Source organism: Bos indicus, chromosome 20, assembly GCF_029378745.1.
Source record: "Bos indicus isolate NIAB-ARS_2022 breed Sahiwal x Tharparkar chromosome 20, NIAB-ARS_B.indTharparkar_mat_pri_1.0, whole genome shotgun sequence".
Classification (NCBI taxonomy): Eukaryota; Metazoa; Chordata; class Mammalia; order Artiodactyla; family Bovidae; genus Bos; species Bos indicus.
The window spans coordinates 70,704,681-70,731,117 of NC_091779.1; the positions used below are offsets into that span (position 1 = coordinate 70,704,681).

Consider the following 26,437-nt stretch of genomic DNA (forward strand, 5'->3'; position numbering starts at 1 on the left):
ACTTTCTCTGCAAAGGGCGCTGGGCAGCCCCGTCCGGGAGGCACTGCTGGTATTCCTGTGTCTCAGGGAGTGCGGGAGTGCAGGGCCCCCTGGGATGCACGGAAGCTGCTGAACGTCTACACAGGTGTAGGTATTCCGCCCCCAGGAAGGTCTCAGCCTGCAGAGGGGTCCCGGGCTCGAGGGCTGCTGACGGCTCCCACGTCTGGGGCACAGGGTGTCTGCCCTAGGAGACCCTCTTACCCGCACGGCCCCCACACGCAGTGCAGGGACAGGCTTCTGGTCTGGGGCAACGGCCTGAGAGAGCTCCCCTGGGCCCACCTGCTGGCCGCAAGGCAAGGAGAAAGGGCCCCAAAGATCCACTTCCAGGTTTCAGGGAGAGCGAGACCTTCACTCGATGGGTCTTCACCCGACAGGTGGGGTGTGCCCGCTGTCCTCGGGGCAACATGACCTTCGACCCTGATTGACCTCCCGCTCCAGAGGCAGCAGACCCGGCTGGGCCCCAGCAGCTCGGGACGACCACCCCCCGCCCCACCGGAGACCTCTGATCAGGCGAGGAGGCAGGGGTCCTTCAAGAGAGGCTTGCGTCCTGCATCCCGGGGCCGGGTGACCATCTGCGGTGACAACCCTCCAGGGGCCTGTGTGTCCACATCACTATTGGACATGGTGGCCTCCCCCAGGGCCCATGGCTGCTGGGGCAGCAGGAGGTGAGAGAGGCGCTGGCCTGAGTCACGGTCGAGCCCGACCCGCGAGCCGCCTCTCAGAGGGGCCAGCAGGTGCGTGAGCAGAGAGTGCAGCCCAGGGGCCCAGGCCAGTCCCACAGGGGGCCGTGGGAGTCAGGAACCACTTCCAGGGGGCAGGGGCCTCAGGGAGTGGCGTGCTGGGGGCTCCAGGCGGAGGGCCATGGGGGCTGAACGTCCCCCGAGGGCTGAGAGCAGAATCCGCAGAGGCCCCTGCCGAGCACTTGCAGGGCTCCGGCCGGCGTGCACTCCATCGCAAACTCCCTCCCGCTCTCAGGGCCTCGAGCAGCCCCGCCACCTCCATTGTCTCAGGGCCCCCGGAGAAGCAGCCTGAGTAGAACGTGTCCACCTGCTGAGGCCGATCGTCAAGGACCACCTCGTGCCGTCGCGGAGGCTGGCCCATCCCCGGGTTCTTCAGGGGCATCCTGGACCCGGGAGAGCCAGTGCTGTGGTTCGGCCTGTGAGCCAGCAGGCTCAAGACCTGGGAAGACCTCAGGCTGCAGTGCCAGCCCACGGCCAGAAAAGAGCAGAGGCCCAGCTCAGACGGTCAGCTGAGGGCGGTGGTCCACCCAGCACTGCAGCTGATTGGCCAAGGCCCACAGCTCGGGGCAGGCGGTCGGCTTTCCTGTCCACTCACTCAAATCCTCCTGTCATCCCGACTGAAGCATGTTCGGCCAAGCGTCTGGGCTTTCCAGGTGGCGCTAGTGGTAAAGAACCCACCTGCCGATGCAGAGACATAAGAACCTCAGTTTCGATTCCTAGGTTGGGAAGATGCCCTGGAGGAAGGCATAGCAACAGCCCACTCCAGTATCCTTGCCTGGAGAACCCCATGGACAGAGGAGCCTGGCAGGCTACAGTCCATGGGGCTGCAGCGTCGCACAGGACTATAAGCACACACACTCAGGCCCTGCGCACGCCAGGACCCAGCCAAGCTGACACATAAAATCCACCATCTCAGGGGCTTCTGTTTTCATTTTTTAGTACAGATTTCTAAACGGCCTTACTAAGAAAGGACCTTTTTCTCCACTAACGTAGAAATTGCTTCCTTTGTCGCTCAGCTGGTAAAGAATCCGCCTGCAGTGCAGGAGACCTGGGTTTGATCCCTGGGTTGGGAACATCCCCTGGGGAAGGGAAAGGCTACCCACTCCAGTATTCTGGCCTGGAGAATTCCATGGACTGTATAGTCCACGAGGTCACAAAGAGTTGGACATGACTGAGCGACTTTCGATGTAGAAGTTGCCCCCCGAGTGGAGTCACTTATGAGTCTGGGGATGTCCCCACTCTCAGCTGACCCCTCACGAAGCGTGAATACCAAGCAGGAAGCACGTGGCCACCCTCCCGATGTGAAGTGGCGGGGAGCGCGGGGAGCCTCCTGAGGCTGACTCGGGTCAGGGGGCGGCTCCAGCGGAGGCATCGGAGGCCGGAGCCCGAGGGGAAGGACTTTGACCCACTGAGGTGCAGGCCGCTTGGCTGATTCAGCTGTTTGTTGTTAAACCCTAAGAAGTTCCTTCTTCACGCTGTGATTTCCTGGGTCACTTCCTTCCGCTCTCACGGTTGTCGTGTTACAAGAGGCTGGGTTTATTTGCCTGGTACCATCATTTTATAAGTGAGGAAAGTAAAATGAAGTAAGAACAATTAACCCAAGTGATACTGTTCGTAACTGACGTGAGCGGTCCTGATATGGGGTGCCATTCCACTGAAGTGCCACAGTAAACGTGGCAGGGAAATCGGGCCGCCGCAGAGAGACCCGGCGGCCGGGGCGGTCGCGCAGCCCGGCCCTCCTCTGTCCCGGCCACGCCTATCCTGGAGCCACCTTCAGAGCCGGCCTGAGCAGAGGCGCTGAGTCTGACCTCCAGGGGTCAACGACCAGAATTCAGAGCTCAGTGATCACGGGGCCGCGGGAACAGGGGACACGCAGGCTTACCCTTCCAACTTTCTGCCAGCATGCGCTTCGTCCACACAGAGTCCACACGAGAGGAGGAGGGCAGTCAGAGCGATCGGCCAGCGTGGCCAGGACGCAGAGGGGCCAAAACCAGGAAACCAACAGACCACAGGCAGAGCAGAGCCACTGGGGGAGTGAGAAGCAGCGGGGCGGGGGTCACCAGGGGGCCTCAAGGGTCAGGAAACACCGACTCGGACACACTCCACCTGAGACGCTAGGAGACGCTAGGGACAGGGGCCCGTGGGGTGGAGGTGTGGACCCCGAACGGCAGAGCCTGGCCGTGGGCGACACGGGGCTGAGCCGGTGGCAGTTAAGATGCTCTGCGCTCAGGACTGCGGTGGGCCCTCGGGAAGGAACATCTCAGGCTGGGGGAGTGTGACCCCTGTGCCCCTCCCTGGGGGCCTGGTGGGGCAGACACACAGGAGGGAGCAGCCAGCACTCCAGGGCTGAGCCTCGGGGCCCCTCCTGCCGGGGGTCCTGGGAGCCATCCCAGGAGCCAACTTTGGGGCCCCAGGAATCTCACGAAGGCCCCCCACATGCGTCACGAAGAGCAGACGGAGTTAGAAAAGCTCCCCTTCCTGGGGGGCTGCTGCTAGGCTCCCCAGGCCCCCCTCCCCGCAGAAGGGCCCGGAGCTGAGAGTCTGCACAACAGCCTGTGCAAAAGTCATGCCTTCTCTCAGGGCTGCGGCCAAAACACAGGGGGAAACCTGCCCGCCTCTAGTCAGCCCAGAGGGGCGTGCCGGGTCTTCTCTTGACCATAGATTCTGCCACGAGAGCCCCCAAGGGGCCCAATGACCTTTCCCCCCAGGAAGGTCACCACGCAGCCCCTCGGTGTCCCAGGGCAGGCCGCAGGGCTCCAGGCACGCTCCCCACGGCCACGAGGAGAGGAGAACCTCAGAGCTGCAGGCACAGTCTCCCTCTGTTTTGCAGGAAAGGAATTGGGAGAGGCCCTGGGGTCGCAGCAGCCCAGCCCTGACTCTGCAGCAAGGTCAGGTGTGCTGTGGGCCCAGCGCCCACCTCTGACAAGTCACAGATCTTCACAGAACATGCGTGTATGAGTATGTGTGTGCGTGTGTATATGTGTGCGCGCACGTGCACTCCTGGGGTGCCCTCTGGACAATGACCAGTGTTCCATCTCTACAAACTTATTTCAACATTCCTGATTGAATCCTCCCTTGAACCAATTTTTGATACTTAGTTCTTTGATGCTTTGGTGGCTCAGAAGATAAAGAATCTGCCTGACGATGTGGGAGACCCAAGTTCGATCCTGGGTCGGGAAGGTCCCCTGGAGGAGGAATGGCAACCCACTCCAGTGTTCTTGCCTGGAGAATCCCATGGACAGAGGAGCCTGGCGGGCTGCAGTCCACGGGGTCACAAGCAGGTGGACACGACTGAATGAGTGGCACTTGGTTTCCTTGATGCTTTCTGCTTTCAATGTGCCTTTTACTGCACACATTTGTGGGCAGATTAGAAATAAGACAGGGCAGTGGCCTGTCCCCCTTAGTCGGGGAGGCGGGGGGGCTTCTGCACACGAGGACAGAAACGTGCCTTCTGTACCAAGACTCACCACCTCCACGCCACCACCAACCCCCACCGACCCAGCCGCCCTCCAGGGAGCAGGAGTGGGGGTCCCTCCCCGGAGCAGACCACGCAGAGCTGAGGTGAGGTCCTTTCCAAGCCCACCTGCCATCCAGGCCTCTCCCTGCTCCAGAGTGACCCCGAGCCTACAGCCCCATCCAGAGGGGGCTCGATGGGAAGAAAGCTCCCCCAGACTCGAGACTCTCACGTCGAGCAGGAGGTAGAGCGGGGGAGCGGTGAGACAGCCCCTTGGGACGGTGGGGGCTTTAGTGGCTGTCAAACGGAGAAGGGGCGCACAGGTGCTCAGTGGGTGGGGCCAGGCTCTGCCAAACGCACCCAAAATGCAGAAGGGCCGAGAGGTCTCCCCTCCGGGAGCCCCGGGTCTGAGTCTTCTCCTGCCTCATCCTCAGGAAATCCTCTCACTCCAGGCTGCCCCCTCGGGGAGCTGAGACTCCGAGAAGGGACAGAAAGATGGTGGGGTGCACGTGGACTCAGCGTCAGGAGTCCCAAGTGTGTGCGCTCAGCTCACTACCCCCGTGAGGACCTTGAGCTGCTTCCTGCTGAGAGGCCAGACGCAGCGGGCATGCCCCGGCACGGAGGAGTCCCCACGAACCTCGCAGATGCAGGTGCCGCCTGCACACTACCGCCGGCCCCGCCTTCCACTGATGCGAGCTTAACCTGCCTCCCGACGCCAGAGGGGTGCCGGGCCGCTCCCTTCCATCACTTGTACCTGAAGGGCCACAAGCAGCCATCTGCCCCCAGGAGACACGACCTCTCTGGGTCGGCCCCCGCCTCCCTGGACTCCTGCCGGATGGAAGGAGGTGTCCATACGCCCTGGCGTCCCTGGGCCTGGAGCAGCAGACGGTGCCCATTGGAGACGTGTGCGCCCACACAGTGCCCCCTCAGTCCTGCCCCCCGCCCCCAGGTGAGCCCTTGAAGCCCCCCACCTTGTCACGTGCAAAGGACCAGCCCCCATTTGGAGGCAGACACAGGCACTGCCTGTCACCACGGTTACTCAGACACCACGTGGGGCAGCCTACTCACGGGGCTATGGGCCAAAAAGGGTAAAAAAGGAAAAAAAATAAAGAGGCTGCCAGCTAGGAGTCGGACGTGATTTTTATTGACTTTCTCTCCACTCACTGTTGTCTCCAGGAGACAGCGTGACAGGCCCGAGTTCTCAGGAGCTGTGGGCTTCTCCTTCGACAGCTGGTAACTCAGTGGCTGCTCTGAGTCTGCGAACGTCAGAGCAGCAGCCACGTCTCATGACACAAGGTGCCCACCCGGGAACCGTCACCCGACACCCGGAGTGCTGGAGCCGCCCTCCGTGGGTGAAGTAGCTGGGGGCAGAGCTGGGGAAGCCGCGTTTCTGCTCTTCCTGGCATCCTGGTCGGGGGATGGACTTGTCCTAAGGGAGGACCCACCTCGTAGCCAGCTGCCCCTCCAGGAAGGGAGAGAGATCGTCCCTGGAGGAAATGAGGACCAGCACAGAGGGGGTGTCAGCCCCCACCATTCAGCACAGTGTGCGATCACCAGGGGTTTCAGCCTGATGAGGAGCCGCTCAGCCCTGACCTGGGCGCCCTTCTCTCCAGGCTCTGTGCTGACTCAGAGCACCCGCCCCTCACGCTCAAGGCTGGTGAGCTCTGGGGCAGAGGATCCACCAACAGAGGAAGCAAAGCTAGTCTCCCCCTCGAAGTCGGGAGCTGCCTATGAGCTAGGGGGACCTGCCACCCACCATGCGGGAAGGTGCTTCCTGGGATGCCAGACGTTCGTGCAGAACCCAAGACGGCTGGCAAGAGGGGCCACCCCGTGTCTCTGAGAACATCCGGAGCCCTGGGGGTCAGCACTGGGCTCTGGGCTCGGCCCCTGCCTTCCAGGGCTCCCACATCCCTCCAGTCTGCTCGTTTCCATCACGACCTCTGCGCTGTTGGCCCCAGGGATCCGCAGAGCAGAACTCTCTACCTCTCTCCTTCAGACAGCAGCCTGTCCTGCCAGGAAATATTGCATCACGCTGGGTTAGGTCTTCTGACAAAGTCTCAAAAAGCCACTACGGGGCTCCGGATCTCTCTAAACACTTGAGTTACTTAGAAAAATCAAAAGTGTGTGAAGAGCAAGCTGCAGGCAGGGTTGGAGCACCAGGGCACAGAGGCCATCTCGTGTCCTACAGAGAGAATGATGAAGCTTTTTAACATAACACGAAAAACCTGATGCTTTCCTGATGGCCTGGATATTTCTAGCCGGAAATGCACGCTTGGTCTCAGACCAGCCACCTGGTACAGTTGTGTGTGTATTAAGTTGAGCTTTCTCGACGCTTCGAATGGAGTGGGAGGAAGTCAGTGCTGCGAGCGGGCCCATACGCCATCCTGTCCCAGACACAGCTGTCCTCTGGACACTCCAGAACGTGACCCCGGCCAAATCCACGCAGCATCCCCAGCAAAGACAAGGCTTCGGAACCGTGCAGCCTGTGTCCGCCCTTGCGGAAAACTGTCCATGAGTCAGTACCTCCGGGGCCCCACCCAGGGCTCTTGGCTGGGACGTGCCCGTGAAGATCTTCTGAGATGCGGTATCCCCCCTTTGTTAGATGCATGGACTGGAGGGACATCCCCGGGAGGTCCGGCGGGGTCACGGGTTTGATCCCTGGTGGATCCTGGCGCCCCCTGTGTCTCCCAGGCCCCGCCCCACTCTGCCTTCCCAGCTCTTTTCCACAGGCCCCCCACAGCCACTGACCCCACGACCCCTGCACTGTCCAGCCTCCTCCGGGCACCGGCCTGGGAGGCCTGGGAGGGCAGCGTACCTTCCAGGGCTGCGGAGTCAGAGGACCCACTGTGGGACGCACCGGCGTGGCTGTGGGACAGGGTCTGGGATGTGGAGGTCAGCCCCCCAGTGGGCGGGGCTGCAAGGCCTGAATACGGGGGTGGGGGTCAATGGAGCCCACCGTGGAGGTCTTGCCATGTGGGTCTATTTCAGGGAGCTCAAGATCAGACAGAACTCCGCTCCAGGGACAGTGTTTACAGAAGCTCTGCTCCTGAGGGATCGGGGGCATCCCTGGGGGCTGGGGGGGATTGTCCGTGCCCTGAACTGGCCGACCCTGCGGGTCCACAGACACAGGTGAAAGCCCAGCTGAATACTCACCGTCCCTGCACGTTACTGGCTGTGAGTGAGTTACATGTCGGTAAGACATGGTAATCAGAGCCATGGCCTGAACGCCCAGGACAGGGGCACTGAGGCTGGCAGCCTCACAAGGACCCTGGGCTTCCTGGCCTTGGGGAGTGAGGAGGGTCTGTCCACACCAGTGGAGAGACTGGATGCCAGGCCATGAGCTCAGGGCCCTCCTGCAGGTGGCACCTGGGGGCCACGTAGGGAGGCCCTGAGACCCAAAGATGCTGGCCAGACGCCCGACCCCCACCCCAGACCTGATCCAGAACCACCCAGAACCTTCCGGAACTCCAGACCCCAAATCCGTCATTGGTTTGTAAAGCCTGGGGTTTGGGGGTCTCCAGGGGCTCAGCCCCACCTTCCCGGCCCCTTCTTCCTCCAACTGACACAGTCGGTGGGAATCCAGCATGAACACAGCAAGGCCATCCCTGGGCCTTCAGACAGGTGGCCAGGGACAGGACCTCATCCTGAAAGAGGGGAGGCCTCGGGGGTCACAGAGGGTGCCCAGCTGCCTCATGACTTCCCATCGCTTCTCCCACCTCACCCCAGATCCATGAGCTCACCCCAGGAGACTGAGCGTGGGGCTGCAGGGCAGGGCGAGAAAGCATGGGTCACGGGGACGGGGAGGCCTCCGAGCCCAGAGCAGAGGGGTCAGAGGGTGGGCAGTGGGGCTGCAGCTGCCTACATGAGCCTGCGGTTCTGAGGGTCCCGGCAGTCGGCGAGTCCCATGTGGGATGTGGTCCCATGTCCACATGTTGAAGGGCTCCGGGTCAGCTTGGGGGGTGGGGTGGTGGAGAGCGTGGGGCCCCCTCTGCCCAGAGGAGGCGGCCATCCTGAGCTGTCACCTCTCTGATGCCGGGCAGGCTCCCCGAAGGGTGGGGGTCTGGGTGTCCTGCGGCCGCCTGGCGGCTCAGAGACCGGTTCTCCCCTGGTGCTGGAGGCAGGGGTCTGCGTGGAGGCCCCACTGCCTCCGCGGCCCGGCCTCACCCCCGCCACCGGCCGCCGTGGCTCTGGTCCTTGCCTGTGACTTCACGTGGTCCCCACTTGTGTCGCTAATCCCTCCTGTCTCCCTCCTGAGGACACCAGCCCCGCGCTCAGGGCTGACCAGTTAATCCGGGATAATCTCCTCATCCAGGGTCTTTACCTTGGTCGCATCTGCTGAGTCACAGTCCTGCTATTTGAGGAAAGGTCACATTCATGGCTTCCGGGGACGGGGGCTTGGACTCGGTGGGCTGGCGGCTCCCGGCCATGAACCATGGGGAGACAGCTCTGCCCAGCGTCAGGAGCCCTCAGGGCTGCCGGGGGGACTCCAGGTGGCCTCCGACTCCCCAGGGAGGCTGGAGGGCGAGGTCCAGATCATGGGCTCCAAGGGGAGGGGGAGGACGGAGCCCAGCCAAGGGGCAGGCCTGGAACCAGCAGGGACAGGGGTTCCGCCTCAGCCCCTGGACCTTGGGGGCCCCCAGTGACCCAACCGCCCTCCCTGGAATGAGTTCCACTCCACATCTAGTTGTTGGCTGTGTGTCGAGGGCTGGGGGCCTGATTCCTGGAAGCCCTTAGCTGTGTGGACCCTTCATGACAAGAGGCCCAGTGGGGCTCCCTGACCGCACCATGTGGAGCCCAGGTTAGGGCCAGGCTGTGGGTGACAGCACCCACTCAGGGTAAGGAATAAAAGTCTGAGGCCATGGAGACATAGGGGTCCTCTCCGGGGTCCCCAGCCCTGCAGTGGGAAGAAGGCAGCCAGAGAGGGGAAGGCCCGAGGAGCTGACCTGCCCCCACCAGGCCCGTTCCTGGGCAGCAGAGCTTCACCCTCTGCCAGAGCTCCTGTCTGCTGACCGCTGACCACAGGAATCTGAGTGGTGGCGTCCAGGAACTTCGGGGCCACCAGGATGAGCTGTACTAGTTTCTGAGGGGGTCGCCTGCACCATGAGCCCCCAGGGTCGTGTTCTCCAAAAAGCAAGAAGGGTTTCAGATGCAGGAAAGCCACGTGACAACCTGGTCCTAGCTCCAGCTTCAGGCACCCTTGGAGACAAGGAGAAATTCACCGGTGGGGTCGGTTAATCTTTGAAACACGTTCTCACCCGTGGGTCCTGGGTCCCGCATTTCAGGCAACACGTTTACTTTATTATGAGAGCCTTAGAGCACACCTTCCCTCTCATTGCCCCTGGGCACTGCCACCTGAGGCCTCGGAAGCAGGAGGAACCTTGTGACGAGGGTGTGTCAGGAGCCTGGAAGGTGACAAGGGACATGTGGGCGCCAGCCACTGTAGGAGCCCTCAGGACGCTCCTTCCCCGAAGGAACTCTCACTTCCGTCAAACGCACTTGGCCCTTTATTTATAAAACAGGAGTGGCTCTTCAACTTCGAGTCTGAATTTTTTCCCCATATATTAGCAAAACACAACAGAAAGATTAAGTCCCAAAACACAGAGATGCTTAACTAACCAGAGGGCGAGCCCACGTTCGCGTGTGGACACGTTGGGTGACGTGCCAATTCTATGAGTTCACTGTGATCCTAATCAAAGTTTCAACACAGTCAGGCCCCACTCACATAGAAGAGCCAACAACAGAAGTGGCGCAGAAGTACTCGAAGTGCTTCCGCTTGGAAGGAAGGAACATTATGAAAGTGTGTGGTAGCAGCTCAGGCCAAACCAAACACCCAGGAAGCAGGTCGCGTGCGGGTCAGGCTGTCCTGTGCGGTGGCTTCCAGACCCGCGGAGAAAAGGCCACTCATGTGGTCAAGAATATTTGGAAAAATGACTCTTCCTTTCGGGGAAAAAAGCATAAAAATTGTATCCCAAAGACAAATGTCGAAAACCTTAAGATGTGAAGGTTGGAAAACTATAAGTGTATCAGAAGCAAAGATAAAGCAGTGGGTTTACGACCTTTGAGAGTTAGGACCGTCTTCCCTCAGACACTAAAAACAGACGCATAGCAAATAGGACGCCTGATAAAGTGGACCGCCCCAAAGTCCGGGGCTTCTCAGTTACACGGCAGACTAAGTGCACAGACCAGGGAGTCTGGGACATAAAGAACGATGAGACTCATGACCCAGAAACCGTAAAAGCTCGGACAATACAAGGGGGACAGACAGCAGGAAGACAGGCCAGACGCAGACTCAGACGAGGAAGCCATGGTGTAAGAGCTGAGAAAACGCTCAGACTCCCCAGTGAACACCACACAAATGAAGGCCACACCTGCCCCGGCCCAGGCTGCAGTCATGGGGTCTTTTCTAGGTGGCGGGGGCGCGGGGGGGTGTCTGCGGCTGACCCCAGGCATCCAGCGTCGCGTCCCTTGCTGCTCCGTGGAGTCCCCGACACCGAGCTGGGGCCTGGCCTCCTGGGACGGGTCATCTCCCAGCTGCCCTGCACCGGTGTGGCCACGAGGCCGGTCGTGGCTTGTGAGCCAAGGGGAGGCTGTGCACCCCCAGGCTGGTGGCATGGGGGGAGTCTGTACCCACATCTTCCTTGTAATTGGTTGGTTTCTTGGGGGGATAGGCAGGCTGGAGCCTGACCTAAAAGTGGCCCCACTGGCTGATGACGGTGGAGCCATGGAAACAGGGGCACAGGTCCCCACCTGACCACGAGCCGGCACAGCAGCCGCGCCAGCCCCGTCCACCCGGACTTTGATTTTACAGCCCCTCTCTTTGCGGCTTTCCGCCCACAGCCACTGAGGCGAAGCCTCACTGCGGGAAGTGTACATTTGTCCCCCAGTGGGAGCCCACACACACTTTCCTCTATGGTCCTTGGAAGGTCCCATGTGGAACCATCCCTGAAAATAGCCCCTCGGGGAGACAGCCAGGCTAACCACAGTCCAAAGACCACACTCAGTGAGGAGACGGCGCTGGCTGACGGGTGCGGGAGCTGGTGATTGGCAGCACGGCCGTCAGGCTGAGGCCGCAGTCAGGGTGAGTGTGGGGCACGGGGTCGGTGTGATCCTAAAGGGTCACGGGGGTGTCGATGCTGCCTATGGAGCAGGGCCCCGCGTGGGGTCCCTGGACGGACCAGCTCGTGTCAGCCCAGGCGAGGAGCCAGGAGGAGGGCCCGCTCCCACCCAGGAGGCCTCCGCAGAGATGCGGGGAGCCAGCCACTCCGGGAATCCCGCTTCCCGGCTGCGACAGGTGAGTTTCGAATCTGGGTGCCTTGGGGCGTCGCCCTGGCCGCCTTCCACGTGGAGGGTGAGTGTGCAGGTGGGTTTCAGCTGCCCCTTTTGCTTCCGTCTCTCGCTCCCGGCAGCAGTGATGGTCAGGACGCAGTGTCCATCTCCTCATTGGAGCAGAGAAGGCCGGTTCCCTGCTGCACTCCTACAGGGATTTCAAGGCCGGAAAACCTGATCATTTCATTAAACTGACACAAGAGAGTTCACGAATTCAAACAGGCTCATCTGCTCCACAGAGCGACTCACTGATGGTCCTTAAATTATAAGGAGCTCAGTGGCCAGAGCCACCCCGCCAATGGGTCAGGGCCCGAGGCTGGCCAGCGCTGGGCCGGCTGGTCACCACCATCGCCAGGGGGCCACACCCCCCGGGACTCGGCGGGGGTGGGTCAGACCCTGCCTCGCTGGCCGAAGCCTGGACCGTCGGTGTCATGGAGCCAGACCGCGTCTGGTGGGAGACCCAGGCCAGCGTGGAGGCAGGCGCAGGTTTTGAGGGAGAAGGTTGCTCACAGTGACCGAAGGTGCCCGAGTACCCAGGGACAGCTGGAGCAAAGCTGCCCGGAGGGTGCCCGTGGCCACAGGTCACAGGACAGGCTTCTGGAAGACACGTTTGCTCTTGCTGAGCAGTGGACACAAGCAGGCACACCAACCGTTTCACTGAACTGTCGTCACTAAAACAGCAACCGTTCCCTTCATTTAGCACTTGGTTCCTCCTCTCCCCCCAGCCGGGGTGTCGGCAGGACGCTCTCCTCCCACCGGTGCAGGACAGCAGCCGGGGTGGGGGGGGTGGTCTGTGTGGCCCCCCGGGACCGCTCCCACACCGCTTGGTCCTGCCTGCCCGCCCAGTGTGTCTAGTTATGACCAGAAGCTGAAGCCAAGAATGGCAGTCTCCCTCACGTCGTGCCCACCCCGCCTGGGCTTCTGCCCCACACCACCCGGGGACGCCGTTCGGTCCTCACGTCTCAGCGGAGGCTGTAGGAGAAAGGGGCCCGGAAGGAGAGGAGTGTTTAAAAGTAAGAAGCTTTTTAAGGAGTTTTAGGCCTAGTCGGACACGACTGAGCGACTTCACTTTCACTTTTCACTTTCATGCATTGGAGAAGGAAATGGCAACCCACTCCAGTGTTCTTGCCTGGAGAATCCAAGGGACAAGGGAGCCTGGTGGGCTGCCGTCTATGGAGTCGCACAGAGTCGGGCACGACTGAAGCGACTTAGCAGCAGCAGCAGCAGCAGCAGGCCATTTACATTTTGAAGGAAATGAGGGTGAAGCTGCCAAAATTCCCAGAGGCTGGCCTGGGCCGGGCACCGCAGGCCAGCCTCACACCCTTGCCCAGTCCCCGGGAATGGGGTGCCCTGGGCCTCACACCTCACCCACTCCCCGGGGATGGGGGGTCCTGGGCCGGGCACCGCAGGCCAGCTTCACACCCTTGCCCGCTCCCTGGGGATGGGGGGTCCTGGGCCGGGCACCGCAGGCCAGCCTCACACCCTTGCCCAGTCCCCGGGAATGGGGTGCCCTGGGCCTCACACCTCACCCACTCCCCGGGGATGGGGGGTCCTGGGCCGGGCACCGCAGGCCAGCCTCACATCCTCGCCCACTCCCCAGGGATGGGGTGCCCGGGGCCTCACACCTCACCCACTCCCCGGGGATTGGGGGGTCCTGGTCCGAGCACCACAGGCCAGCCTCACAGCCTCGCCTGCTCCCCAGAGACGGGGTGCCCTGGGCCTCACACCTCACCCGCTCCCCAGGGATGGGGAGTCCTGGGCCTCACACCTCACCCGCTCCCCGGGGATAGGGGGTCCTGGGCCAGGCACCGCAGGCCAGCCTCACACCCTCGCCCACTCCCCAGAGACGGGGTGCCCTGGGCCTCACACCTCACCCGCTCCCCGGGGATGGGGGGTCCTGGGCCAGGCACCACAGGCCAGCTTCACACCCTCACCCGCTCCCTGGGGATGGGGGGTCCTGGGCCAGGCACCTCAGGCCAGCTTCACACCCTCGCCCCCTCCCCGGGGATGGGGAGATGCCGTCCCGGCTGTCGCATAGCAGAAGTTGTCTGCCAGCCGTGACCTCATCAACCATCTGCCCTTGACACGTGAGGAAAACTCCGAGCCAAGAGAAAACATTGATTCGTCACTTAGCAAATAAGGCCATCGATTGAAACAGGTCTGCCCTCATTGGGAGCCCTTTGAAAGGACAGCAGTTTAAAGTCCTGGTTGGTTGTGAAATGCTTGTTGAGGCCGTATGCGTGTATCTAAGTGTTACTGTTTATACAGCATCATTATCTCTTAAAGACAACATATGACACGTGACAGCCAAATAGTATTTAATCCGGTACATCCTGCGGCCGTGCCAGCATAACCAGAGCCCGAACCAGCAGGCTCGCAGGCCCCACCGTCCGGCCACCCCCAGCCCCTCCAGCCCCTGTCCCCGCCGACGCCGCACAGCTCTGCCCAGCTTGTCCAGCTGGCTCAGCCGAGCCAGGACGCAGGCTGGCGTGGGCTCCCAACACCGCGCTCCTGAGACCCGTCCCGCTCGAGCGCGTCCCGGGTCCTCTATCCGTCTTGCTGTGCTCACCCACCACTGATTTCCGTCCGCTGTGCTGTTAACGGGCAGTGGCGCTGTGTCCAGTCTGGGGCTGTGGACGCTAACGCCGGTGTGGTCTGTTGGGTACACGCCTTGGAGGGCATCACGGGCCACTGTGTGCTCCTGAGCAAAGCCGCAGCAGGGATTCAGTCTTCCAGCTGCAGCTGCTCCACCCTGGGACCATCGCTTACAGTTCTGCTTTTCCATTTCAGCCATCCTTGTGTGGAGCAGAAATCTTGAATCCTGGTGTAAGTGAAAGGGCCCCGCATGTTTGTTCTGGAGGCCCAGTTTGTCCTGTTGGCCTGGTTTTCTTTCTGGAGTCCCACACTGTGTCACTTACTGCAACTTTAAGCCGCCTGGGACTTCCCTGGTGGTCCAGTGGCTAAGACTCCAACCTTCCAAAGCAAAGAGCCCGGGATTGACTCCTGCTCGGGGAACCATAGTCTACATGCTGCGACTAAGACCTGGCCAAAATAAATAAACCATTGTTGTTGTTCAGTCGCTAAGTCACGTCCTACTCTTTGTGACCCTGTGGACTACAGCGTACCGGACTCCCCTGTCCTTCACCAGCTCCCAGAGCTTGCTCAGATTCATGTCCATCAAGTCGGTGATGCCATCCAACCATCTCACCCTCTGTCGCCCCCTTCCCCTCCTGTCCTCAATCTTTCCCAGCATCAAGGTCTTTTCCAATGAGTCGGCTCTTCGCATCAGGTGGCCAAAGTACTGGAACTTCAGCTTCAGCATCAGTCCTTCCGATGAATATTCAGGGTTGATTTCCTTTAGGATTGACGGTTTGATCTCTTTGCTGTCCAAGGGGCTCTCTAGAGTCTTCTCCAGCACCGCAGTTCAAGGGCATCCATTCTTTGGTGCTCAACCTTCTTTTGGTCCAACTCTCACATCCACACATGACTGCTGGAAAACCCATAACTTTGACTAATGGACCGTTGTTGGCAAAGTGAAGTCTTTGCTTTTCACTCTGTCTAGGTTGGTCATAGCTTTCCTTCCAAGGAGCAAGCATCTTTTAATTCCACGGCTGTCGTCACCAACCACAGTGATTTTGGAGCCCGAGAAAATAGAATATGCTACTATTTCCACTTTACCCTGTCTAATTGCCATGAACTAAGTAAGTCCTCTGTCCAGGAGCAGTAGCTCTCCAACTTTGTTCTTCCTCAAGATTATGCCTATTGCTGGCCTTCATTGATGGCTCAGTGGTGGGTAACACTGAGTGATAACTCAGTGGATAACTCGGTGGATAACTCAGTGATGGATAACAATTGGCCTGCCAATTCAGGGGACCTGGGTTCGACCCCTGGTCCAGGAAGACCCTATGTGCCTCAGTGTAACTAAGCCCTGTTGCCACAGCTCTCACTACACAGCTGCTCACTAGAGCCCACTCACAGCAGCCACTGAAGCCTGCCCGCCGACCGCCCGTGCTCTACACAGCTGCTCACTAGGACCCACTCACAGCAGCCACTGAAGCCTGCCCGCCGACCGCCCGTCATCACAACGGGAAAAGCGACCGCAGTGAGAAGCCCTGGCGCCACGAGACAGGCAGCCCCGCTCAGCACAACCAGAGAAAGCCTGTGAAGGTGAAGGCCGCTTGGTCGTGTCAGACTCTTTGCCATCGCACGGACTGTACAGTCCATGGAAGTCTCCAGGCCAGAATACAGGAGTGGGTAGCCTTTCCCTTCTCCAGGGGATCTTCCCAACCTAGGGATCAAACCTAGGTCTCCCGCATTGCAGGCGGATTCTTTACCAGCTGAGCCACCAGGGAAGTCAAAAAGAGAAAGCCTGCATAGCAACAAAGACCCCGTGTGACCAAAATAAAGAAGATTATGTCTATTACTGACTCTCTTGATATTTCAATACATTTTGCAGAAATATTCAGTCGATGTCACAGACGCACAATCTGCTACGATTGCCATCGGAATTATAGTTAGCCTATAAATCTCCTTGGAGAAAATCTATATCTTTAAATATGAAGAATCCAGTTCATGAACATGGTATTTCTCTCTATTCTTTAGGATTTAAAACTTTTTCTGAATAACGTGTAAATTTTTGTATAAGATTTTGAGTATATTTGACTAGATTTTTCTTGGTTGCTTTTAGTGCAGCTTTAAATATTTAAAAGCTTTTTTCTAATTGTTTTTGCTAGCATATAGAAAGACAACAGAGTTTTAAATAATTCCTAAACTTTATTTTTTATAACACTTCTAAGTTTACAGAAAAATCGAACAGAAAGTACAGAGTCCTCACGCACCTCTCCTCCCCTTGACCTGCAGTTTCCTTATTACAAATATCCTGCTCTGATGAGGTGCCCCTGTTACACTTGATGGGCCCGTACTAATACACTATTAGTTTATACTAATACATTACTAATACTAATACAATACTAATACGCTATGATTAGCTGAAGCCCATGGCTCACATTGGGGCCGCTTGGCGCCATGAATTCTGTGGGTTTGGACAAATGCACAGTGAGCTGCATGAGTGGTCTCCTCGCCTGGACTCCGCCGTGCTTCCTGCTGCTCACCCCAGCCCACACACCCTGGCGGCCACAGACGCGTCTGCTGTTCCCAGGCTTCGCCTTTTCCAGCACGACCTAGACTTGGCGTCGTTTCAGATTGGCTCCTCTCAGTAACGTGCATTTAAGATTCCTCCGTGTCTTTTTATGGCTTGATAGCTCATGTTTTAAAGCAGCGAATAATATTCCACTGTCTGGACGGACCGCAGTTTATCCATCACCTACTGGCAGAAATCGTCCTTGGAAATGCTTAGTTACTCATCTTTTGCCATCTGTCATCTAACATAAAGAAAGTAGCCTGTGTTTCTCTAAAGGGAGCCTCTAATTCAGACTCTGATCAAAAAAAAAAACAGGTCCCCAGTCACCCCGATGGTCAAGTTTTAGTGACACGGCAGTTGTCGGTCACACAGAGCTGGGCGCTCTGAACTGCCCTTCATCTCCAGTAAAACTCCTTCCAGGTATGAAAAGTTGTTGCTGAGCCATGAAAGATGCCAGGATTCTTGGCCTCCAGAGAAGAGGAATTCAATCCGGAGCCAGTGACGAGGCTTGATCGCTCAGAGCTTCTGTGTAATAAAGTTTTATTAAAGTATAAAAGAGATGGAGAAAGCTTCTGACATAGACATCAGAAGGGGGCCGCAAGAGTGCCCCGGGCCAGTCTGTAGCTGAATGTTAATAGCTACTAGCGGTCTGCTAATTAGAAAAAGGAAAAGTCTCAAAACTCAGAGAATGGCACCAGACCCCTCACCCACACATGCATTCTGAGATAACATTGGCACCAGGTGGGTCATCCTGAGCCATAAGACGATTAACGTGAATCTTGAAGAAAGGCAAGTTTCCAAGCAAACGCAGTCTCACTAACATAGCTTACGAGAGCAGTGCATGAGTACAAACGCCGGTTTGTCAGTTGGTCCTGAGTCTCAGGCAGAACCGATTTGAAGACAGAGTCTAGGGTAAATACACAGTTCATTAACATAGCTTAAGACAAACGTTTCCACAAGAAAAACGCATTGTTTAGCTCCAGGTTTGAGAAAAGTTCAGGTGGAACCAGGTGTCATCATGGCAACACAGAATTTTAAAAGAAGCCTCTTTAGATTTGGATAGAGAAGGGAGAAAAGCTAACACTTGTTTCCTCCTGCCGCTTAAGAGAGAGAGAAAAAGTGTCTGACACTTGCAGCCTGTCTCCTGGGTTTGGAGACCCCTGGCCTTCCTGCCTGTTGCCCTCTCAGGTGTGGCTTCCCTTGCTCTGAGCCGGGCAGTATTCTTGGTACAGACCACATCCCTGCCAGCCCGGAAGACACGTGTTGGTCAGCAAGAAGAACGGGAAGAAAGTGGGCAGGAGCCAGGTGGGTGCCCGGACGCAGCCCTCCGCTGATCAGACAAGGCCCGCCTGGAGAGGTGCACAGAATCACCTGTTCTCACCCAGAAACACCCAGAATAAAGTCGGACCAAATATCTGACCACTCGGTGACCCAGTTATGTCACACTGCGTGATGTTTCATGGGTAGTTCTGGCTTCTGTCTGGACGCTATGCTGGTGGCGGAGGAGGAGCTGGAGGTTCCTCCAGAGGCCACTGCTGCCGCCCCAGTGGGACACAGCCGCTCGCGTGTCTGAGGCTCCAGTTGGCTTCCTCCAGTTCCTCCAGGGCTTCTCCTCCTGATACCCACTGGCATGGATCTGAGGTGGGGCCTGTTCAATTTTTGTTCCATCACTCAGTCGTGTCTGACTCTTCACAATCCCATGGACCACAGCACACCAGGCTTCCCTGTCCATCGCCAACTCCCAGAGCATGCTCAAACTCATGTCCGTTGAATCGGTGATGCCACCCAACTATCTCATCCTCTGTCTTCCCCTTCTCCTCCTGCCTTCAATCTTTCCTAGCATCAGGGTCTTTTCCAATGAGTCACCTCTTTGCATCAGGTGGCCAAAGGATTGGAGCTTCAGCATCAGTGGGGGGCTTACAAGGGGAGAACTTGGAGGCCTCCAGCGCCAGCCTCCTAACAGTCCCCCCTACCTTCTGGGGGAAGTTGGCCTAAGGAATATTTCTGAAATAAACAGATAGCCCAGGAAAGGGCCCAGGCTGCAGCCACCTCTGAGCATGACACGGTGTCCCTGAAACCCCAAGTCTGAGCACTTGAGGGGATTTCTCTCCCGTGAGTCCTACTCCCTCACCTGTGAAACAGCTGACAGCCCCCAACCCTGCTGCCAGGCCTCCAGGGTAACGTGCACAGCACTTCGCAGACTCCAGTAGTTTGCGGTTGCCGACATTATCGTTATGATGAAAAGCTTCATCAGTTGATCTAAGAAAGAAATGAAAATCTTTATTCAAGCCAAAGTGAAAATTATAACCTGAGAACAGTCTCTCTGGGACTTCCCTGGTGGTCCAGTGGTTAAGAATCTGCCTTTCGATGCAGGGGACACGGGTTTGATCCCTGGTCAGGGAACTAAGACCCCCATGCATCCAGGCGACTAAGCCCATGAGCCTCAACCACTGAGCCCGCAAGTTCTGGAGCACGCGCCGCACAACTGGAGTCCGTGCGGCTCAACAAAAGATCCTGCTTGTGCAACGAAGACCCAAGGCAGCCAAACAAATAAATACATAAAAGGATCCAGCTTGATCTGCGCCAGGACAGGGACAGAGCTGCCAGCCCGAGCTCCAGGAAGATGGTCCCGGGCACTGCCCTTTCGTGCCAGGGATGCGCAGGCAGCCATTGAACCAGCAGACAGAACTGCTGCCCAGATTCTAAGTTTGTGGGTGGATGTGACCTTTACAGAGAACACTCCTGAATAGAGGAGGTAAATTTTCCAGCACGTTTCCCCGGGGTGGGGGGTGCGGCTGTCCATCACGGGCAGGTCTGGGAAGTAGCCCCTAGCCACCTCCTCCACCCCCACCAGCAGCGCCCCCAGATCTGAGGTTCAGGGCCTGCCCAATTCATCCAAAACCCCACTCCGTGTAGCCCAGCCTGAAGCCCAGGGCCTCTCCCACCAGGGAGGACAGCCCAGGCCTGGTCAGGGGTCACCGGGGCCCCTCAGGCGTGGAACCCTGGGTGCTGCCTTCCCAGCAGAGCAGGTCAAGCCACTGAAGGGGCACTGATTCCGGCCCAAGGGCAGGACTGGAGCCGGGGGGTGGCCTTCTCCCAAAGCCCCACATGCTGGACACGCCCACTTCCTGGTCAAGGTCAGCACATAGCCGGGCACTGCTTGTTCCCAGGGGTCAACTGACCTCTGACAGCCAAGTTCCTGTTTGCAGCACAGACACTGGGGTTGGGGGTGGGAAAGCCTCTCACTAGAGACCCGCAGCCCGTCCCCACAGCCCACACCCACACCCACACCCACAGCCCCTCCCCCACAGCCCCTCTGGAGCTGAAAGGTCTCATCGACGCTTGGAAGGCCCCTGGCATCGTCCACAGACAGGCTTCAGCCCTCCTAGAGGAAGCCTGTGGTGACAACGAGCGCCTGCTTGGAAAAGAACTACGAAGGCACTGATTCCGGGGCCTCTGTCCAGAAATGACCCCCACACCCCACCGGGAGTGCCGCATTGCCTCCCAACTCCGAGGGGTGCAGGCGCCTTGGAGGCCCCGGGGGACGGAGCCCACTCTCTGAGGGCACGGATGCGGGTGCAGAGCCCCAGCTCGGACAGCAGTACGCGGCCTCACCAACACTGGCGGTCTGGGTATCTCACACCTGCTGCACGCGAGGGTCTTGCCTCGAGCCCACCTACACCCACTCCCAGCTGGACACGGACCCTACAGTTCAAGGCCCCCTTTGCCCATCTTTGGTGGGGGTCAGCCAGGACCCTGCCTGTCCCCAGGGGTCCCTGGAGGCCCACCCATGGCCGTGCGGGGCTGGCCCCCAGGGCTGTTGGCTTTGTGGCCGTTCAACCTCAGCTGTGATCGCTCACCCCATGACAACAGGGGGACAACGGCTACAGCTAATGCGAGAACAGTGGCAAGGCCGAATTCCAGCAGAACCTCAGCTCTCAGTGCCTGTCCGTCCCCGGACCCCTCACACTCGTGAGGTGTGACCTGTGAGGGTCCTGACTGCACGGACGACCAGCCGCCACGCCCTCCACCCTCGCCAGCTCCACCCAATTTCTGGGGGCACCTGCTCACCGCCAGCCTCACACAGCGACTTCTTCCTGGGGCAGCCTTCCCTGTGCAGGCCACACTGTATCTGACCCCCCAGGTCAGAGCCGGAGGTCATCAGGAATGTGCTTTTGTGTCCCGGGACGGGGGCTGAGGTGCAGGGAGGGGGTGTGGAGGGGTGGGTGAAAGCCAGAGCTGTCTTGGCAGACGTGTTGGGTCAGTGGCAGGACGTGACAGCCACCCCTGCCTACAGTTTGGAAGTAAAATGACCCTCTTCCCAGACACTAAAGAACCCTCCTGCAATGCAAGAGACCCAGGTTCAATCCCTGGGTCAAAGTAAAATGATCCCTTCCTCAGACAGTAAAGAATCCACCTGCAATGCAGGAGACCCAGGTTCTATCCCTCGGTCAGGAAGATCCCCTGGAGAAGGGAATGACCACCCACTCCAATATTCTTGCCTGGAGAATCCATGGACAGAGGAGCCTGGTGGGCTATAATCCCTAGCATTGCAAAGGGTCAAATACAAAAACTGAGCAAGTAACACGTTCACTTTTCGCCCAGCTCGGGGGTATCCGGCTGGACGGCCTGCATGTGAATTCCTCACGGTCCTCAGTCACCGGCCCTGACCTCGTCCTCACATGTACATGACCCCCAGGTGACTCATTCCATCGAGAACACACAGGAAGGTGGCGACCTCACAGCCATAGACACGGGTGCGGTGGCTGCGCGCCCTTTGCCCCTCTGGCGGTCCTGGTTCAACACAGACCCTGCAGGGGCCTCCCTGCTCCCCCTCCTACACCCAGAAGCCCACCCCGTCCTGGGTGCCCCTGGAGCAGAATCACAGACAGGCAACTCCGGGAGGAATGACAAGAAAGATCACTCTGGGAGCAGGTGAAACCTCGTGGGAAACCAGAGCTGCCACTGTGGACAGAGTCGGGGGGCGTTGTATCTCGACATGTCCTCCCGCAGGGAACATCTGAGAGCCGTTTTCAGGAGGGAACCTCGGATTGCACAGCTCAGAGCACGGAGGAACACTCTGAGCGCCCGATTCAGAGCTGGAGCTGGTTCTGCCAAGATCAGCCCGGGCGGGGTTGGGGCGAGGTGGGTACTGTGAGCTTACAGTGATTCTCCGAACTCCGCGCCCACCCAGTGCTCCCATCACATGGACACACCCGGCCCTCCCACCCCGCCCTGCTGCACACGCCCCGTCCACTCCAGCCAGTGCCCTGGTGAGCGGAGAAAGGATGCTCTCGGCCCCAGAACGCTGCCCCTCCGTCCCATCCCGAGGTGTGAAACCGAAACCACAGAAGGTGTTCAGGAGGAAACAGGAGACCACAGCGCGCTTCCCACGAGCCGTGGGGAGGGCCTGGCCGTCGGCAGCACTGGTCTGTTTTATGAAAACTAGGAAACTCTACGGAGTCATTACTGCGCGGTTGTATCATCCTTGTTTTGACAGAAAGGACAGCTTCCAAACTAACGTCCTATTTAACTGAAAGCCTCCCACATTGGACCGTCCCGGAGAAAGTCACAGCCACGTGGATGCCACATGGCCCCGCTGGGCTGCCCCAGAGAGAGTCACAGCCACACGGATGCCACACGGGGCGGTCAGAAAGGAGTGGCCGGTGGGAAAATCAGCCGCCGTGGGGCCCCGAGCCCACGGGTGTTCTCACGAGCCCCTGGGGCGTTGTCTTCCGGGGAGCCTTGAAAACACGGTGAAAATCCGCACAGGTGTCAGAGTGGGGGGGCCCAGCCCAGTCACTCCACGGAGGAGGACTCCGAGGGGTGGGTCCCCAGCCTGGGGCAGGGGCATGCGGGGATCCCGCCTGGCCTGCGCCACGTCCCGAGGCTGGGTCCGCAGAGCTGCTGCTTGGCACGTGGACCGCACACCCATCACCCGCCTCCACAGGCTCCTGTCCTCCCCAGGAGCCCAGGTGGCCACGTTCAGGACACACCCACCTGCCTGCGGAACGCCCACCGATGTGCATCCAGATGAAAACACCTGAAAACCACGCAGAGCCGTCCTGCACCCGCCCACCCCTCAGAGAGGTGGGAACGGGTGAAAGTAACTCCCTGAAACCTGGGATGGAAAGAGAAGAGGGAAGGGGAGGGCAGAGGCTGGCAGACAGCCTCAGCACCACCCCAGCCCTGGCTGACCGCCCGCAGCTAGCTCTGCAGACGTGCCCGCCGGGCGTCGCTCTGAGGACAGGGAGCCAGCAGAGCAAAGGAAGCGCACCCTCTCTTCTTGCTGCCCCGCAGAGCGGACAAGGGGGCCCCGCAGCCTCCGCTGAGAGGAGCGCTGGTCCCTCCTGGGAGCCAAGCTGTGTTGACTGGACACCCGGACAGCCCAGAAAGGCCGGATGGTGGCAGACAAGACCTTCATGTTCCAAGGCCAGACATAGCAGGACCCCCTCCGGGAGCCAGCCGCACCCCACCCCCTCAGCCCATGTGTCCTCCTGGCTCTGGACCCCTCCAGACACGCCCACCTAGTCCCTTGGGGAACGACAGAGCTTCCTCCGCAGCCTTTGTGGTGGGCCGTGCCTGGGACCCGTCACCATCACGGACGGCCAGTCTCACCTGCTCGGGGTTCTGGGGAGGGGGGGGTGGGGCGGGTCCCTCCCCTCCCTCCCCTCCCTCCCCTCCCTCGCCCTCCCCTCCCTCCCCTCCCTCCCCTCCTTCCCCTCCCTCCTGGCGCAGTGAAGAACAGGAGGCCCGAGCTCACTCAGCAGGTGGCTGAGGTCCACGCGCCCCTGGACGCGCTCTCCCCTCGGGGTCAGCGGATCCCCACTTCCCTCCAGGCACCATCCAAACGGCTCAGGTTTTGAAGACAAAAGAGGACTGAGAACTGAATGCAGCAGTCACACAAAACCCGCAGGGCTGGAGGTCTGCCCAGGCCACGCCCTGGTCCCGGGTCTGGGGGCCTCTCACAGCCGGCACACGAGTACTGGTCTGACTCAGTGCCGCCTCCCCAAAAACTCCGCACTGATGGAGCGCCTCAGGAAGGAAAGGAAAGGTGGTCATGAATTCCTAGGTGCTGGAGACAGTCATGGGGCAGGGTCTCCTCCTCGGGTTCACCCACTGAACCAGAAGAGGGTGCCCCCCCACCCCACCCCCGGGCTGACCTAATTACAGAGCTTTCTCTCAGGTCCATCTGCGAATCCGTCCTGCAGCCCAGGCCAGCCGGGACCCTCTCTGTGCAAAGACCGTTGCGAGGACAACAGAGGCTTTTTGTTGAGCCGCGGTTTCCAGGGCTGAGCCAGGCTCCCGCACTGAGGGTCTTGCTCCGCAGACCGTGGCAGCCTGGCGGGCATCCAGCGGGGGACAGAGGGATCTGTGTGCCGCGCTGGGTCAGCGTCACAGCCCAGCCTTGGCGGGAAGGCGGGGCGACCGTTCCCAGAGCCCTGGCTTGTGTGAATGAGGTTCCTTTTCCCAAAGTCGCCAAAATGTCAGTCCACACTGAAAGCTCACTGCCGGCCAGCCAGGGTCACCGCAAATTCCATCTAAAATTAAAATATCGCAGAACCAGGAGCTGGTTTTCTTCCTTTCCTTCAACAAAGCCACATGGAATAACCGAGACCAAACCCTCCCCATTGGAATCACATTTGGCTGAGAACCGTCTGTGCCAAGTGTCAGCCTGAAATAATCCGTCTGCTGACACTACAAAGCCCGTGGAAGGCCGGGCACCACAGAGGGGCTGACGCCACCAGAAGCACGGCTTGGGGAAATGAGATGCACGTTCTCTTCAGCTTTACTCTGGAAGGGGAAGCGCCTGGCCACGGAGCTGCATGCAGATGCCGCGGGCCGTCAGACAGCCTGCCGTCAGCATCTTACCTTCCAACAGAAATGAAATCTAAGGGCGGAGATTAAAACTACGAGGCACCATAGTTTCAGCATCAAAAGAGCAAAGCTCAGGGCCTGAAGTTCACATTCCCAGTTCCATACGGACCACGGGTGTTCTCAGCACCCGTCCTGGGTCAGCCCGCCTGCTCCCCTGTGCCCGGGGCCCAGCCTCATGCTGCCCACCCCCACCTCCCATCCGCCTCTGTCCCCACTCTCGGCGCACCCCCCCTCCGCCCCAGGGTCATTTACGTCCCTTCAACTTTCCAAACGGTGTCTCACCACCTCCTGTGTCTACTGGTCAGGATCCACTCCGTGTCTTAGAAGGATCCACTCCGTGTCTTAGAAGGATCCACTCCGTGTCTTAGAAGGACCCGAGTCCCGTCGGAAGAGCTGTTAGAACTTGGCACCCGGCCACTCCTCAGCACTAATGCTGTGACTGTTTCGGTGCTTCTAGAAAAGAGGAGCAGCCCCGCTCTGCTGCGGCTCCCCCACTCGGGCCCAGCACCAGGGCTCCGGGTTCCCTGCCTGACGGCTCAGGGCTTCTTGCCAGCATCTTCCCTCGCCACCGCCCTCCTCCACGGACTCTCACATCTCACAGTTCCCAAACCAGACGCTTCTCTACCGAGGGCGCCTCTGTGTGTTCCTGGATCGCAGGGCACTGCGTCTCCACCGACTAGGTGTCTGCATGCTGGCTCCGGAGGGCCCTTCCTCCCACCGAGCCCCACGGCCCGGCCAGCCGGTCAGACCCCAGCACCGCCCCATCAACCCCTCTCACACATGTCCTGGGGTGCGTCTCCCGCGCGTCCATGAGCTCCAGCATCTCCTCATCCCTCCTGCCCTGTGGGTTCCCCCTCCAGGCAGGGCCTGTGCTCACTTTTCTTTCCCAGAGCCACGCAGACAGTCTGTAGGCTATCACAGAGTGCGGGCATTTCCCACGATGCTCACTGTGACTATTTTTTTTTTTTTGCCGAGTTGTGGCTTTTATTTTCAGCCGGTTTACAGTGAAACTTTTAACATGCTGTCTTTTTTAATAGTTTGCTTCTATTCATCCATTTGGTTGTGCCAGGTCTCAGCTGTGGCGTGTGGCGTCTCGTTCCCCAGCGGGGCCTGAACTCAGGCCCCCTGTGCTGGGAGTGAGAGCCTTGACCGCTGGGCCTGCAGGGAGGTCCCCACCGCGTACGACGCTGTCTCAGTGTGCTGGTGGCACTTTGGCTGGTGCTCCGGGTGGACTTACTCAGAAATCCTTCCCTACTCAAAAGTCATGAAGGTAATCCCCAGCTTTCAACTTCAAGGTCAGTAGTGGAGTAGTGTTAGACACTCAGTCTTGCCTGACTCTTTGCAGCACCCTGTGGACTGCAGCCCACCAGGCTCCTCTGTCCATGGGATTTTCCAGGCAAGGACATCAGAGTGGGTTGCCATTCTCTTCTCCAGTGGATCTTCGCAACCCAGGGATTGAACCTGGGTTTCCTGCGCTGCAGGCGGATTCTTTACCGACTGAGCCACAGGGTCACATTTGCCACAATCGGTCACTAATTCGCTTGTGGGTTTTTTTAATTTCGGTAAAATAACCATAAAATAAAGTTCACCATTTTAACCATTGTGAAGTGGACCGTTCCGGGGCGTTTGTGTGTTCTCAGCGCGGGACTACCATCACAGGCTCTCTCTTCACCCCCGCTCACGTGTCCTCTAATCCATTTCTTCAGCGCACCTGGCCGAGCGTCTCCCAAGGGCCTGGCAGACGCGGGAACAGCCAGTGAAGGACACACACACGCCTCCCTGTCCTCCGGGGCCCACCCCCGAGGGCCCCCCTCAGAGATGAGATGCGGACCGCACCCGAGGGCGGAGATTTGTGCCCCC

General features: G+C 59.2%; 1 long non-coding RNA gene across 3 annotated transcripts; it reads right to left on the bottom strand.

Annotated features, from left to right (window-relative positions):
• Nucleotides 1–16,318: 16,318 nt before the first annotated feature.
• LOC109574920 (uncharacterized) lies at nt 16,319–24,716 on the bottom strand. Of its 3 annotated transcripts, none has more exons than XR_011562472.1 (4): nt 23,463–24,712; nt 22,700–22,820; nt 18,831–18,958; nt 16,319–18,347 (listed from the first exon to the last, which is right to left on the bottom strand). It is a non-coding gene; the product is annotated as an uncharacterized lncRNA (long non-coding RNA). The 3 variants fall into 3 exon arrangements; XR_011562473.1 differs by having other exon boundaries at nt 16,319–18,958; nt 23,463–23,734; nt 23,871–24,711; XR_011562471.1 differs by having other exon boundaries at nt 16,319–18,958; nt 23,463–24,716.
• Nucleotides 24,717–26,437: the final 1,721 nt, after the last annotated feature.